This window comes from Dermacentor variabilis, chromosome 6 (genome assembly GCF_050947875.1).
Source record: "Dermacentor variabilis isolate Ectoservices chromosome 6, ASM5094787v1, whole genome shotgun sequence".
NCBI lineage: Eukaryota > Metazoa > Arthropoda > Arachnida > Ixodida > Ixodidae > Dermacentor > Dermacentor variabilis.
The window spans coordinates 116252731-116268491 of record NC_134573.1 but is presented as its reverse complement, the minus strand read 5'-3'; the positions used below and the strand labels follow the sequence as shown (position 1 = coordinate 116268491).

Below are 15761 nucleotides of genomic sequence, written 5' to 3'. Positions count from 1 at the left end.
CTCTTGCTTATCTCGACTGATGACCGGTTGACGCTTCTGTCCACTTAAAATCCAAGCGCTTCTGGAAGGTGCACGTTATACCTACGGTTGGCACTGGGTGAATCCCTTCGCATTCGATTAGAATGCGCTGACTGGTCTCCGGATTTTTGCGGCCGCGTACACATGGCTCACACATGGCTCAATTCAATGACCGAACTTAATTCCCCCGCAGGATGAAAACTTTACATGCACGCCAGATACGAGCTCCAGCAGACCAGCTTATGTAAGCACGGCATGCGATCTCCTAAGTAGTGCTATGGTAACGAGCGCCCCTCTGTTCTGCGTGATCGCAGAATAAATCCCGGCATAAGACATGTCCTGCAAATGTTGCCCGATAGGCGTCTCCACTGCACACAGGCGTCTCTCTTAACGGAATGACGCCTGATATTTAACAGTTCCTTTGAAATTTCTCATATTTGACCCGCCTCCCATTCTCGCGCCACTGCGTATGGGCCCGTTCATGTCGAACTATCAAGAATGGGTATTTCGCCGCAGGGACACAAATGTTGTAGAACCCTTAAATGGGCTTACATAACACATACCATGACATGAGTCGTATGCAACACGTGTCGTAATTTTCACTGCATCTCTATCTCGCCCACCCAATACATCTCTCCTCACAATTCTTCCTGCTACAACTGACATAGCTACGTCGACATTTCTCAGTGTGCATCTCACTGAGCTGGTGTTTGCATTTCGGAATAGCATGTGACTGACAGGTGCAGTGTAGTAACATAAACATTGCACTGCGTTGTGACCTGTTCGCTGCATATAAACAGTGGATGAGAACACATGCCGTATGAAATGAAAATACTAATAATTATAGGCATGACATTTAGTGTGCACTTAGCATACATTGAACTTAGAATGCACGGTAGATCTGAACATATTCTTCTTTTTCTAAGCCACATTTATTTTTTTCGATCTTGCAGTTCACCAATACTGTACTGACGATGTCAGCAGCGCTGGCGTTCTTCACTCCTTCTTAATGCCTACCTGTCTGTATCCATCAGCTTCCGTGCGCACTGCCACTCAGAACACTGCATAAATCGTTTTCGCTCCTTTCTTTACTCGTGTCTCAATGAAAAAAAGAAAGCGTTTGCTCAAACGGCAATCTTTCAATTTTACTTCTCGTTTTCTGGCTATCTGGAGCAGCAAAACGAGACGCACAGCGGCTTTCCCCTGAAACAAATTTACACTGATCGCTGGGTCCGCGTCCAAAACGAGTTTACGGGGCTTCCGCCATAAAGGCCGAGAAACGCTTTCTTGCTCCCCGCAATCGTCACACACGCGTTAAGCCGCTGTCGCAATCCGGTAAAACAGAACTGCTAGTTGCACGAGCTCATGCGGGGGACGCAAAACGAAAACAACCCCCGGCTGCTTCGTCCGGATTACGAGGCCCCCCCCACCCGCTGAGAAAAAGCGGAAAAACCGGGTTTCTCTTCCACAATCTATGCTATAGCCCTCCCCCTCCCCCCAACCCCCGTCGTCAACCGCCTCCTTTCTTCTTGCCACGTTGCGGCTCTTGTTCTTGCTTCTGATCGGAAAAAAAAAAGAAAAGAAACTGGACTGGCGGCAATAAATAATCACAAATGTGGGAAGAGAAATTAGGCGTCGCTGTCGCCGTTTCCGCCGCGAACGCCGCGTAGCGGCTGATAGCGCGTGACACGTACTCGGCAGAAAAAAAAAAAAACGGAGTAAGAAAAAGTTGAGCATAAGGGAACGAAGGAAGGAATAAACAAACAAAATAAAAGAAGAGAACCGAGGGCAGGAAGTTAATAAGAGCAACACAACGCCGCAGGAGACAGGTGGGAAACGTGGGGGTCCGTCGCCCTGCAGTGCGCGCCGGTGACGTGAGCGTGGAGCTGGAGAGTGCGGCTGAAGGGCCCGTGCGAAAGCAGGTCGAATACTGCTGCGGCAGCGGGAGACAGCAGCGGTGGCCCATGTGCAGCACAGGAAGAGAGAGAGAGATTCGAACAAGTCTAAAAAAAAAGAAATAAATAAGAAAGGAAGGAATCTTAGTAGACTAAAAAAAAGGAACACATTCCCACCGAAAAAAAAAACAAGCTAGAAAAACAATACCGTATCTACTTGTGCAAGAGCCGCACTTTTCCTTCGGCCCTGTGGCTTTTACGGCCTGCCCGTACAGATACAATGAGAACACGAGTTTCCCACAGATCTCTGCGAAGGTTCGCCACAGGCGCACCATATGTTTACACGATAATACACAGGCACACAATGCGCATGTATAACTGTCTAACCAAGCATACATCACAGCAATGGTTGCAATTGTACTGCAGATTGACTAACGCCAGCGGGGTCCTTCTTTGTGTACCTTGACAGCGGGCGGATATCACCGAGGCGCGCCATCAAGGTTCTAAGAATTTTTCGTTAACGCAGGTTTATATTCAGGGCAGTTAACGAACCTTTCGGACCCGAATGTTTAATTCGACTTGCATAAAGCCGACAACTTTGGGCGGCAGTCAGGCGACGCATGTTATCGGCCGCCATTGTGAGGGGCAGACACGAACAAGCCCTATAGTAGCCGGTTACCAGGCTTGTGTGCTTTGCATTGTTTCTGCAGCATCCTTTTACTGAAGTCTCAGGTACGACTTGCAACTGCGAGCCAGCCTTGCCGAACTGCCGGACTCGCCTCTTCGATTAGTAAAGGCAAGGCGCAGAAGACCAGGACTCAGGGAGAAGAACACAAATGACAGGACCGGCGACAGGACCGGTGCCGGTCCTGTCGTTTGTGTTGTCCTTCCTGAGTCCTGGTCTTCTGCGCCTTGCCTTTACTACTTCAAGCATGAGCCAACTAGCCCAAGCAAGAGTTTTACTCGCCTCTTCGCAATCTTGTTCTGAAGTTCAACTTTCGCATAGGACAGCTGTGATGACGACACGATCGTATAGCTTTCTGGTCAACGTAGCGTTCAGCAATCGCTTCTTATTTAAAATCAAGCGCGCAGTTTTTCACAGCCTCATACGTTACAGTGCTCACTAGGACTTGGCACAACATAACCTCTATTTGTAAGCGTCTGACAGCTTCAAGGACTGACCTAAATATGCGCCTACTGATGTGCATTGTGTTTTCTGACGTTGGAGGAGTGCTGCTCCTGCTCCGAGGGCTACGAACGTAATTGTCACTTCGCTGCGTGGCAGCAGACCTTATTCAATCGTTGGAGATGTCACTGCTACTAATTCGACTAAGCAATTCACTGACAAAAATAGTTCGCGGACGCGTTAATAGAGTGTGGGTAGTAAACGATTTATTTCCGACACCTCGCGTATGCTCATTGTCCATCTTTCCTTTATTAATTTGGTAAATTTAATGTGGCTGTTCACATGATGGTTGTTTCGCATTTGTAATTCCTTTCTTTTTTGTCATTGTGCTCGCGTCGTACGGCTACATTTTTCTTCGTTTTCATGTTTCTAGTTGCCTGTAGTAACTTGCTAGCCTTTCTGGCCAGCTCTAATGTCACCTCAACGATTCTCCAGTTATCACTGCTGAAATTAGTCTGCGCATGATGCACGCGTTTATATAACAGTGTCACGTGATGGAATATATATTCGCTGTTCAAAGTTTCGCGCTCTAGAGTGAGGGATCCGGGCATCTCACTGGAGCGGGCTTTACCGAGGTAAATGCGGATGTCAAAGAATTAGAAACGAAAATGAAGAGGCGGAGTTGAACACAGAGCCGAATTCACGGGGGCACCGCTGTGTGCGGAGGATATCCTCTCTTCGGCCGGTTTCACTTAAAGTAATGATAATAATATAAAAAAAAGAAATCTAAGGAAACTCTCAGGAAACAAGGATGAAATATAACGACACAATTATGGGCGAGAAAAAGAGAAAGTAGAAACAAATAACTTACGGAACACGCAGCAAATAATGAACGAAAAATGAAACAGAGTGAGAGGGTAGAGAGTGGCAGCGAAAAAAACAAGATCGAGAGAGAGTGCAGAATTAATTAAGGTCACGGCGCCCGTACCTATATTGCTGCGTGGGTTCTTTTGTCGCATGAGGAATGACGTCATGGGAGATGGCAATAGCGTTTACGCTATACGTCTATTTTATCATACATATACTGCTATTTTGCAGTTGCGCGTTCGTACAGGGTCAAGCATTTTTTTCGTATACCGGCTACGCTGGCTCAGTTGCTATGGCATTGCGCTGCTGAAAGCCAGGTAGCGGGTTCAAATCCCGGCCATGGCGCCCGCATTTAGATGCGGGTGGAATGAAAAAAATAAAAATAAAAATAAAGATCTTGCTCGTGTATGATGCTTTGAATGCACGTTAAAGCATCCAAGCTACAGTTAAAATTTAAAATTAATGCAGAGCCCTTCACTATGTGTATACGTCGTCTCTTGGAGTTTCGGAAAGATTGAACTCCACCGTAAAATCAATTCTTTCACGAACCTCTTCCGGGCTTTTTGGCTCAATTCGTGCGTGTGCCGATGACGTGACTTCATGAGAAGCCGGCATTAAGATGAGCTGAGTCGAAAGGCCATGCTCTAAGTGGGCGTGCCGTGTTAACCTATGTTTGGTAAAACCACACCGCATTTGCAACCTGTGCTGTTGGCCTTCTATGGCGAAAAAATATCAAGTGGTAAAGTATAGCTATTCCACTGCCCCCCAAGGTAGCAGTTTGCTATTATAGCAAACTGGCACAAGCATCGCTTGAAGATTCCGCTTCGCGTATAGTATTCAAATGCGCGGGTTAAGGACAAATTCGCGACAGGTGTTCTATGTCTTCTTCATATCCACAACGGTCGCAACGTTGGATTATCCACCATTCCACCATGGCATAAGAATAAACCCTACATACTACGTCCAGCCGCATTAAACAGGCCGCATATAAGCCGCATACTACAGGCAGCATTAAACCGGATGGGCTCTAGAATATTTTTTTCAGACGACAATTCCTGAACCGCCGCCGCCACATCCGTCTCCGGCGCGGAAATCTATTTGTGGGCTACTGCAGTTTTTTTTTAATAGCGCCGGCCTCAGTCTTGTGCATTGTCCCCTGTATAGGCGGCGTCCCCTATTTCCCACTTTATATTCCCCCTTGCACTTACGCCCAAATGTAGGGCATACAGTAAACCGGACGCTCGTGTGGCTCATGCCCCTTTTCTCTTTTTGTTCTTCATTTCTTGACGCGTGGTATTGCAATGTATATAAAGAAAGAAGGGAAGGCACTAATCTGCAAGTTAAAATAAACATGCTGCAGAATTGCAGAAACTGACGATGCAACGCGCCGTAAGCCAGGCGAATGTGAACGTGACTACAGGCACCATTGAGACAGCTGCGAAGAATGGACACAAACGGCACTTAGCTCCACTCTTCAGCAGTGCACCAGGGCCAACAATTATCAAGCCCGACACAGTGCTCAGAAAACCTATCATAGTGGCGGCCAACACATGACCCACTCTTCCTTTGGTCCCTGCATCAAGAATTGCTTTTTTTACTCGGAAGTACAGGATTGCGCCCCGGGGGACACACATTTCGTTTTCTGGTAACTTTCACTTTGAAACTCACATTCTCATCGAGGGAATTCTCACAAGCTTAGAGCCTCGATAGTTAAGTCACATCTCACGTGTGCCACACCGGTCATAAATAGCCACAACGATGTCAGTCTGTTTCTCTAATTTCATGTCTTGCACGCCTTTGTTTCGTTCTCATTACTTCCTACTCACGATGGGCACTTTCCTTTACCTTGTCAACATATGCCTTATAGGTGCTAGCAAAAAAAAAAAAGAACCTGCTTTATTTTCGAATTAACGAGCAATTTGAACAACATCGAGTAAAAAATGCTGATTAGAACGAAAGTCGCCCTGGCTAACCCTCCAACCGACTACACGAAAACAGCTTGATTTGGCGGCATACATGCGGCCACTGTGTCATACAGCAGGACAGACACGAAGGCAAGGTGAGCGGAAGCAATATTATTGCTGAAAATAATTCCAGACTCGTTCGCGTTAGCTTAAGCTGGATAGCAGCAAACGTAATCATCTTATTTATTACGGTGCTTATGTTAGAATAAAACACAATATAAACTACTCAGTGATTAAATTGACTTACTTTATAACTCTTCCCTTCCACGTTTTGGCAAATGCGAGCCGCAGCACGTGAAAGCTAACAGGATTCAGTATCTCGGATAACTCAAACTCGTTTCAGCATCTCCGGACTACTCGGAGCAGTAACACGCGTGCAATAAAGCGCCGCCCCTGGAGCTTTCGCTTCACTGCCGTGGCTAGTTGTCCGCGAGCATAGCGAGATAAGTAACGTTTAAAAAAAGAAAGAAAAACTGGGGCAGTTGATAAGCGACAACCATTCTTCACGACGCAATAACGATGACTCCAAGCTCGGCGCTAGTGATTGTCTTTTCCACTCGGTGTGCTAGTAATGTTTCTTTCTGCCCACTGCACGCACAATAAACAATCGCGCAGAGCAAGGAACAGGAACGACTCGCACAATCACCCGCACGCGGGCACTGCACTGCGGGTGGCAAGGCAGTCGGCGAGCAATCTCCAAGCATCTGAGCGATCACGCAACGCTTTAGCGGAGTGACGCGTGCGTTTACCTCTAAACAATGCGAGTCCTGCCGAGTTCTTTTAGAGCAGGTTTTTTTCCATCAGTAACCTGGCTGCAGTGTAGGTCATGCTGGTGCTCTAACGCGAATAAAATACTTCGGAGTCATGTAGGTTGGTCGCAGTTACATAAAGGCGCAGCGGAATGCCGAGACCTTGGTCGAAGCTCATTGCTAGCAATGTCTTACGGTAAAGTAAATAACGGCGCAACTCTAAACATTTTGAACAGAACGGAATTTAACGCTTTCGCTACAATTTCATTCTCGAGTGAACAGGAAGTGCTACAGGCGATCAAGTAATTGATTTACATACACCCTTTATCTATAGAAAGTTTTATAACTGGCGACTTCGCATAACGATAGTGTTAATGTATCTCTGAATACTAATTGTCTTTGTAGCATCTAAATAAGGAGTAATTGTTCGCATTTTTGTTAGCATTGATTTGTTCTCATCTATATTTTACTTATTTGTATATCTTATATGTTTATTTTGTATATTTAGTGCTCTTGTGTTATTGATTATTAATCACGCTCAGCACCTAAATAAGGAGTTATATCGTTTATATGCTTGTTACCAATTGATTTGTTGCCATGTTACTTGTGAGTAATATGTATATTTTGTATGTATCCTACCACTCCTATCTTAGTCCTTAGTTGGACCAATAGTATCGATAAATAAATAAATTTCGTAAGTGTTTCTTTGCATATTTTAACGCCCTTACCTTTGTAGCCGCTGATTCGACGGGTACTGATAAGAATCAGGCGTGCACTTTTCATCGCTACAGGGCATCGGCCTCAGAGCCGATGTTCATGTCTCTTCGAGGCATGCTTCTTCTGTGGAAAAGCAATCACCTGCAATGACAGGAATGACTACACAATGACGTAATTAATATTAACTTATTGACCCGAACAGACACGAACGACTGGTGAAATGCATCAACCACATCAAATCAACAGACAATGATAACAAGAAACACAGTGGGCAAATTTATTTATTATTTATGTACCTTTACAATATTGCAGGCTTAAGGTAGCGGCCCCTGCAGGAGGGGCAACAAAGAATTTTTACAACAAGCACCCGTGTTATCAAGTAATACAGTAGTGCAACTTCCTTGCTTATTAGAAAATTACAAATTATAAATAAAAGAAAACGAAAGTGGATAACAAAACAGCTGGCTGTAGGTGGGATACGAACCTACGCCTTGGCATTACGCCTGCGATGCCGTTACCAATTGAGCTACCCCTGGCGTCGTTTTCCCGAACACTTTCTTGAGTACTTGTATGTGTACTAGAGTTAAACCTAGGAGTGTTAGCAAGCGCCACTATAGTCACGACCCTTGCGGCGTATGTACAACATCCTTTCTGCGGCAAGGCGTCGTGTGATACCTGAACTTGGGAGAAGGAAACTGGCCAATAAACCCTCGTGTGCTACCTGAAGGCATCAACGCTGTCGGAGCGTCTGTCTCTTATATTCGTGCACAGAAAAAAAAGTTTTCATTAGATCAGGACACTGCTCTTAGCAACTTTAGTGAGGCTATAGATTAGGCTAGTCCAACATAAGATGGACTAGCATATTAGTGTTCTTAAATAAAAGGTAGGCCAATCCTAATGTAAACGAGCATTTGGTAAGCCAGCAAGGACCCATAGAGGAAAAGTGGGTGCGACGCCAAGTCAAAATTTCAGCACCAGCTAGCGTTAAAGTTCCCGGGAATAGTCATAACTTATTAATGATAATACGCAGTATCGCAATAATACACAGTACATACACAGTAATAAGAAGGCCATCTTTCTATCTGAAATTAGCTAACGACTTAATGCCAGAACTTATGTGGACCTTCGCTTTATCAAAACAGGGAAATACGCAAAAATGTGATGCCGTCAGTGACACACACTGACGCCGAATTTGGGGTGCGCACTTGCAAGAAGTAGGCACTCAGTTAGCCACTGATCGCTTCATTTCTCCAGCAAATCAACTTTTCCGCAACAAGAAAGAGTGGGATTAGACGATACTGTTGAACATGATTTCAACAGAGCTGAGCCATAGCAAACTGTAAGCGGGACAAACGCCAAAGCTGAACTAAGTCTTTACTCACGGCGAAACTCGTAGCATTCGTAGAAGCTATCGCTGCGTGGGAGAACGCAAAGAAGTTATCAAAGCGAACGGCTATCGTCATACTGGATCAAATTCATCGCACATGTAGCTAAAGCTATTCTTTCATGGAGAGGCTATAAAGCTCGTGGTTTTGTTTCTGTTCTTTTCTATTTTGACAAGACAACGCGAATTAAAATATCGCCCCCCCCCTCCTACCTTTTCTTTCTGTTGATACAATAGGCTTCTAACAATGCCCCCTTTGTGTCGATGTCTCAAAGGCCACTAGTAATGCGTGTGTTAGCGTTGCGTGTACCGTTACGTCAGTACGTTACATCATTCGTACTGCGGGTATCTTGCTCTATCTAGCGCCTGTAAACAATGCTTCAGCGCATTTTTCTATGCTAGAAGTGCACGAGAGGTGCAAACAAAGTTAAAAAAAAGTATACTTGACAAGGTTAAACTAGCCCTGCAGTTCTCTTTAGAAAGAACTGCAAACAAACAAACAAACAAACAAACAAACAAACAAACAAACAAACAAACAAACAAACAAACAAACAAAGATTATAATCGTAACAGCTAACAGGTGAGACAGCGGCGTGTATTAGTCACACCTGCCGGCCCCACCACACGCTTATACTTGCGTCAGCGTTCACTGACAAGCACTCATTCGCATACTCCCGTTTACGCAGATTTACTCGCACTCGCCGACAGTAGACTCCCTGTTACACTGAAATTCACCTTCACTGACTTTTGTTCGCATTCGCATTTGGCGGCACTCACTCCTGTTCATATTGACATCCACTCCCGCCTTCGTCACTCGCTAACACTCTATTTCTTGGCCGTGACATAAATGTGGTGTGAGTGTGAGTCAGGGTAGTCGTGAGCGAGCATGCTTATCTATGAACCGCCTTCTCCCACCCCCTTCCGTCCCGGTATAAAAATCTCTAAAAGAGGTGGGCGGCGCAAAATGGCTGCCGACGGCTCACGCAATCCTGCTTGTTTGCCGAGAGCTTTACTCGGACCACATTTTTGCTCGTGCTAGCGCTTCAACGCTGGCAACCTTATAGAAAGTCCTTTCATAGATGCAAAGCCATACGTGTGCATCACGACAATGACAATAGAACCGCACCGGAAACGGAAGACGTAGGGCGGACCTTGCAACAAAACAAGTCTTACGATGCAGAAGAATCGCACAGAGCAGCGGCACTAAAGTAGGTGGTTGTAATTTTCTCCGTGAGGCAGAAGTCTGTGGGCCCGTTTTTACGGCTTTCCTTGCTCATTTAACGAATGGCAGTTTCTTTGTCCTGCTTCAAACGAGTCCTTTTCCGTGGGAAGTTCGTTCTAAGTGTATATGCGTTGTAAACTCCCCGGCTACAATTTGTAGTTAGCAATATGTGCCGTTAACTGATTAGATACAAACCCAATTAGTGTTTTTGTTGATTAGTCGATTAAGCAATCCTACTTAGTGCGCAAGTAACGTCTGCCTCTTCGAGAAATCCTGTTGAATGATTAGAACATTGCAATCTTCGACTGATAACGTTTAAAAATTCAGTATAGAAGAAGAAGAAGAAAACGAAACTGGTATTATGCGTTGTGCATTGGTTTAAAAGATCACTATCGATGCGTACTTTTTCAGTTTTGAACCTTCCTTTCTGTGCCTCTGTGATCACGATAGCGATAGTGTCACTTTAACTCCGAACAATCCGGCATACCCACACTTCCCGCATAGCCCGTCGCCGAGTAAAGCCACTAAAGCCTCGCGCAACTCTTCGAGACATCACGTCACCGTGAACGAGTCACCGCTTTCACGCGATCATCGGGTTGCGCAATCTCAATTGAGGAAAATCGAGAACCGACCGAATCCCGCAGCCGACGGACAAAGCCAAAGCGCGCGCGCGCACAAGCTCCGGAAAACGCGCAGAAAAGAAGACGGGCGAAAAACAAAAACAAAACGAAACTAAACAAGAAAGTTAGAAAGGGAAAGAGCAGGAAGTACCCGAAAAAAGGCGTCCGTGGCGTTGCCCGAGGAGTTTTGTTCGCCATGCCACCTCCACAATTCCTCGGTCGCTTCCGCGTCTATATATCTCCGCTCGACGGGAACGAATCATTTTCTTTCCTTTCTAGTTCAGCATAATGCAAGCCGCGCGTTCTACGCGCGCGGCTTGCGCACCTAACACGGCGTGAGCACGAGACGATATATAGGCGCGCACTTTCTCGCGAATTTTTTTTTTTTCTAAAGCCCATTTCATACTCCGCGTCAGGTAGGGCACGAAAACTTGAGCGGAACCGGCTGCTGGCCCCTGCCAGCAGGTTCGCTAGTCCATCATTTAGCTCGATTGAATAAGAGGCACGGAGAAAGAAAAGGCAGTGAAGCACGCAAGTAGATCAGCAGCAATTCTGCTATAGGAGAAGAGAAAGAGGAAAACAAGGATGCAAAGTTAGCGAAAGAAGAAAGGAGAGAAAGGGAGAAAGAAAAGAGAGAACAAAAATGAAAGAAAGCAAGGAAGAAAGATTTGAAGAAAAAGAAAATGCGTTCTGCGCAAAGGAATATCTCTCTATAGTTGTCAACAATGCGAGCCAGAACAGTGCATTCAGCAAGCGCGGTTTCGAAAATGCGACTGGGAACGCTAAGAGGAGGTCGCAGAGCAGGCTTCTATAGAGGCACGTGCCCGAGGCGTAAATGCACAAGCGGTACGGTGCATGTGTTGCAATGCGTGCCCGAGGCACATCTGTGGCTGCAGTAGCTATAGGCGGACTCGACCTATTTCGCAACCAACACGCATACAGCGGCATTGGTCCGAGGTTGAGGCACAATGCAACGCGGGACTTTTATTGGCGAGGCGTGTGCCGGCCACGGCTGTTGTAACAAGGAGCAAGCGATCTGGTGAGACGTTCGGAACGCCTCGTGAGTCCTATACGTTCAGTTCGAGCTTTCCTCTTATTTTTCTTTTTTTCTAACCGAGATCAGCTGTGAGAAAGACATAATGCTTGCGCGAAAGTGAACTCGGGAACACATTCAATCACTTTTCTTGCGAGTAAATTTTTTACGTTCCACGTCCACCAGTGGCAATACGCTTAGGGTCTTTAGCTGGACACGCGAATTATTCGTTATGTTTAGCATCTCGAAAGAAATGTTGGAGCTGCGATAGACACTGTGGCGGTGGGCTAAATCGGGCTCATTTTGTCCACGTAGAGTTTTTCGAGGTAAACATTAACCCGAGTGTACGAACGTTCTTACATTCCGCCCACAGTGGAATGCGGCGGCGCCTTGGCCGGTAATCGCACCCGCGACCCCTTCCTCAGCATGGAGATAGCCACAGCCTCTGAGACGCCACGGCGGCTTTCTATAAGCGAATCGACATTTGCAATAATATACGGATTTGTCGAAATTGTTACATACGAAAGCTACGCTTCTCCGTCAATTTATTCCCTTGACCAGGGAGGGGGAGGAGCTTCCGCAGGCATGCTACACCACCTTGATTGACTTCGTTTGGCGTTCATGTATCAGCCACGCCCGTACTAGCGCTCCCTGGAGCGTGCGGGCGAAACATCGTGGAAACGAAACCTTGCTCATACGCACGTGTATTCCGCTGCATTTGTGAATGACAAAAAACAAACAAACAAAAAAACGAAATGTCTTTGATCTGTTAGAGCGCGCGTTTCTATGATCACGACTCACGCTCTCTGGGCCTTATCTCTTGTCTTCTCCAGTGTCTACATCATCAGCAACGTAACAAAAAAAAATAATAAAATAAACATCGCTCTTTTCATTTTTGTTTCTTGCCTGTTACCTCTATTTTCTAGAAGCCCAGAGGTTCTGTTCTTTTGCTGCTGGGTGCAAGCCAAGGCGGCCTTCGCCAGTCCGCTCGAGCTCAGTCCACCTCTGTCGCACCCCTGCGAACGAAAAAAAAATAGTCATGAAAAAAAACGACAAGATTGATGTTATCCTCGCTTTCCTCGTCCGGAAAGGGGTCAGCCGTGCTAACGAACCATATACGTAGCGTGAGTCCAGACTTTTGCTATGCGTGGCACGACCTTGGCAGCTCTAATTGGTGAACGCTTTGTGTCGTTTATCTTTTATCGTGGCGGTCTAGACGTAGAAGTAAAGTCTAGTAAGGGGGTAAATACATGGAGGAAGTGAGACATCATGCGTACCCGACAGGGAAAGTGTCCAAAAAGACTTTAACCAAACAAAGCATCTAGAGAAAAAAATTTGAAAAAGAAGACATAGCTGCAGGCACGTTGAAGGCTCCTTGAGACGCAATTCAGATGAGTGTAGTTGCTACAGAGCCAACGTGCGTTTAACTTCTATTGTGTCTCCAGTAGATTAGTAAATGTCAAGATTCCACATGTTCTCCCATGTACTTTTCGCTGTGCTTAGATTGCTTTTTTGTTACTGATATGGGATGAAGAAGTCGGCACGCTTGTATGTTGCTGCGCTATCACTCGTCTCGTAGTTAGAAAAGATTCTACGCATCTGCAGACAAGTAGATCGACGTGATGTTTCTGTAGGAAGGGGAACGTTTCACAATATGCTCACGTGCAACGATACTATACACGACATAAGTGAAAACAACGTATCAAGTGCGTCACATGCTTCGCCCGTTCGGGTCACCCTAAAAACACGAGAACCTTCTCCCATGTTATGTAGGTCAGCTCGCGAGTGGAGCATGATAAATTGCCCCGGATCTCGCGGCACTAAAGCCAGCTTTTAAAACGCGAAGTGCCGCTCTATGATTAGCTCACACGAAGCATTTAGTAGCACAACACGCTTGAAACAGCCTTAGGTGAAGCCACAGGTTGTTAAAATTATTCTGGAGCCCTCAACTATATACGGCGTGTCTCACATCCCTGATGCTGCTTTGGAACGTTGACCCACGTGGCTCAATGATACAGTGAAGTAATAAACATTGATTGATCACTGCCACGTGAAATATCAGCAGCTTCTTCATCTACAGGGCAATCTGCTTGCATTACACATTTTTTCGCTCTTTTTCTTCTACTTTATCTCGTGTACCCTGTGGACAACAGTTATCGAACCTACGTAATTGTATTCTTGGATTGATCGCACCTCGGGAAAGATATCGAGACCCAACGGCTCTTCGCTGATCTTTATAGGCACGCTCCTTACGCGTCGTATCTGCCCAACTTACTCTGAAAGACAGTTGAGAGGTAAATAGTGAGTAATCATCATCATCATCATCATGAGCCTGGTTACGCCCACTGCAGGGCAAAGGCCTCTCCCATACTTCTTCAACTACCCCGGTCATGTACTAATTGTCTCCATGTTGTCCCTGCAAACTTCTTAATCTCATCCGCCCACCTAACTTTCTGCCGCGCCGTGCTACGCCTCCCTTCTCTTGGAATCCAGTCCGTAACCCTTAATGACCATCGGTTATGCCATGCCCATTTCTTTTTCTTGATTTCAACTGAGATGTCATTAACTCGCGTTTGTTCCCTCACCCAATCTGCTGTTTTCTTGGTAGTAGAATGATAGGTGTAACGTTAAGGAATAGTGAGTAAGGGTATACTAAATAATGGCTATACAGACTGCATGCACGTTTATAAAAACCTATTTGACGTTAAAAAAATGTAAAATGTTTTTTTTGCCTTTTTCACAACTTGACAACGAGCGGTGAGGCGTCGCCAGCGTATCAGAGGCAATCAGGCCGGCCACTGCATAGATCTCGACTGGTGCGAGGCATAGTAAAGACGAAAAACCCGAGACGAAATAGCGACGTTGGCGATTTCTTTGGCGAGTAGCGTTGTCTGGTCTGCAAACAAAAGTGACTAACCTGTTCTCCTCCCCGGTGTCAATAGACGCCCGTCGAACTGGACCAAACAAAGGATGGAAAGACCACCCACTTGCTTCAAGCACGCGTGCACGCTTGTCAATCTCAATCCAGGCTGTCCTGCAAATGCGGGTCATACAGGCTGCTAAATTCCACTCCCGCACAAGCGTCAAACCGCAACAGCGTTACACAGCATGAAAGAGAAAAAAAAAAAACATTGTCACCTATAGCGTCACGCCTTTAGAGCCATTACGGCCGTTATTCGGATAAATGAGAGAAGCAAAAGACGCGTTGAAGTTATTTCCTCGAGCTCGGCTAGCCACCTTAGCGGCGCGCCAATTATACGGTGCGAAACTGCCTAATAGACGCCTCGACGACCAACCTCGTGTTTATTTTTTTTTCTTAGTTGTCGACGGTCGCGAAAGTGCAGGCGTGAGTATATAGCACGTGTACAATTGGCGCTGGCAACTCGAAACTCCTCCGTGTCGAGTTGTTTAGACGTTGGCGCTCTCGGACGGACGCGTCCCCCCGTCTGGCGCGAGAGTATAGATACTTCCTGTTTTTGCCGGCGGTCCGTTACACGCGTGCTCACGCTTATTTTCGGTGGTGTACACACGAAGAGCGCGCGCTCGCGCGATGCTGCGTTGGGATCGCGCAAGGACGCGCAACGCCGTGTGTATATAAATACCGCGCGTGCGAACACGGGAGAGCGCGCGTTTCCTGCCTTTGCTGCCGTGCAGGTTTAATTTCGCGCCTGATGAGCTTGGAAAGTGAAACTGAGATGAGCGCCAAGTGCCGAACCGCGTCGGTGCTCAGTGCGTTACCACTTCCGGGCTCGTGCCACCCCCTTGCATCCGGCTGTGTAGTTGTACGAAGAGCGATTTGGAATTCGGGACGCCTTTTGCAGCATCATATACATTCAAAAGCGAGCTTTAGGAAAGTTTAGTAGATACGAATTCCATTCGAAATCGTTTTTATGTAGCATCGTTTTAATGAAGTGCATGAGGTTGTTGGGAAGCCATTTCAAATGAACCTGTCGACAGCAGCCTAGATCTTATACGAGCAGCGTCGAAGGTGTTTCAACCAATATTCCAATAGGGGGGTATGTTTAATGCGGAAGAAAGTGTATGCCTGGCTGCTCTCTTATTGGTTTTCTACCTGCAGTTTCTTGAAAGCCTCCACTCACACACATACGAAGAAGTATGTCGTTCAATAACTCTTGTCTCTTTTGCACCGCCACAGTTGGTGCACT

At 46.2% G+C, this 15761-nt stretch overlaps 1 long non-coding RNA gene across 1 annotated transcript; it reads right to left on the bottom strand.

Moving 5' to 3' along the window:
* Positions 1–1725: 1725 nt before the first annotated feature.
* LOC142585076 (uncharacterized) lies at positions 1726–13155 on the bottom strand. The gene is made up of 3 exons (XR_012829023.1): positions 12509–13155; positions 7348–7477; positions 1726–2021 (listed from the first exon to the last, which is right to left on the bottom strand). It is a non-coding gene; the product is annotated as an uncharacterized LOC142585076 (long non-coding RNA).
* Between the last annotated feature and the right edge of the window lie 2606 nt (positions 13156–15761).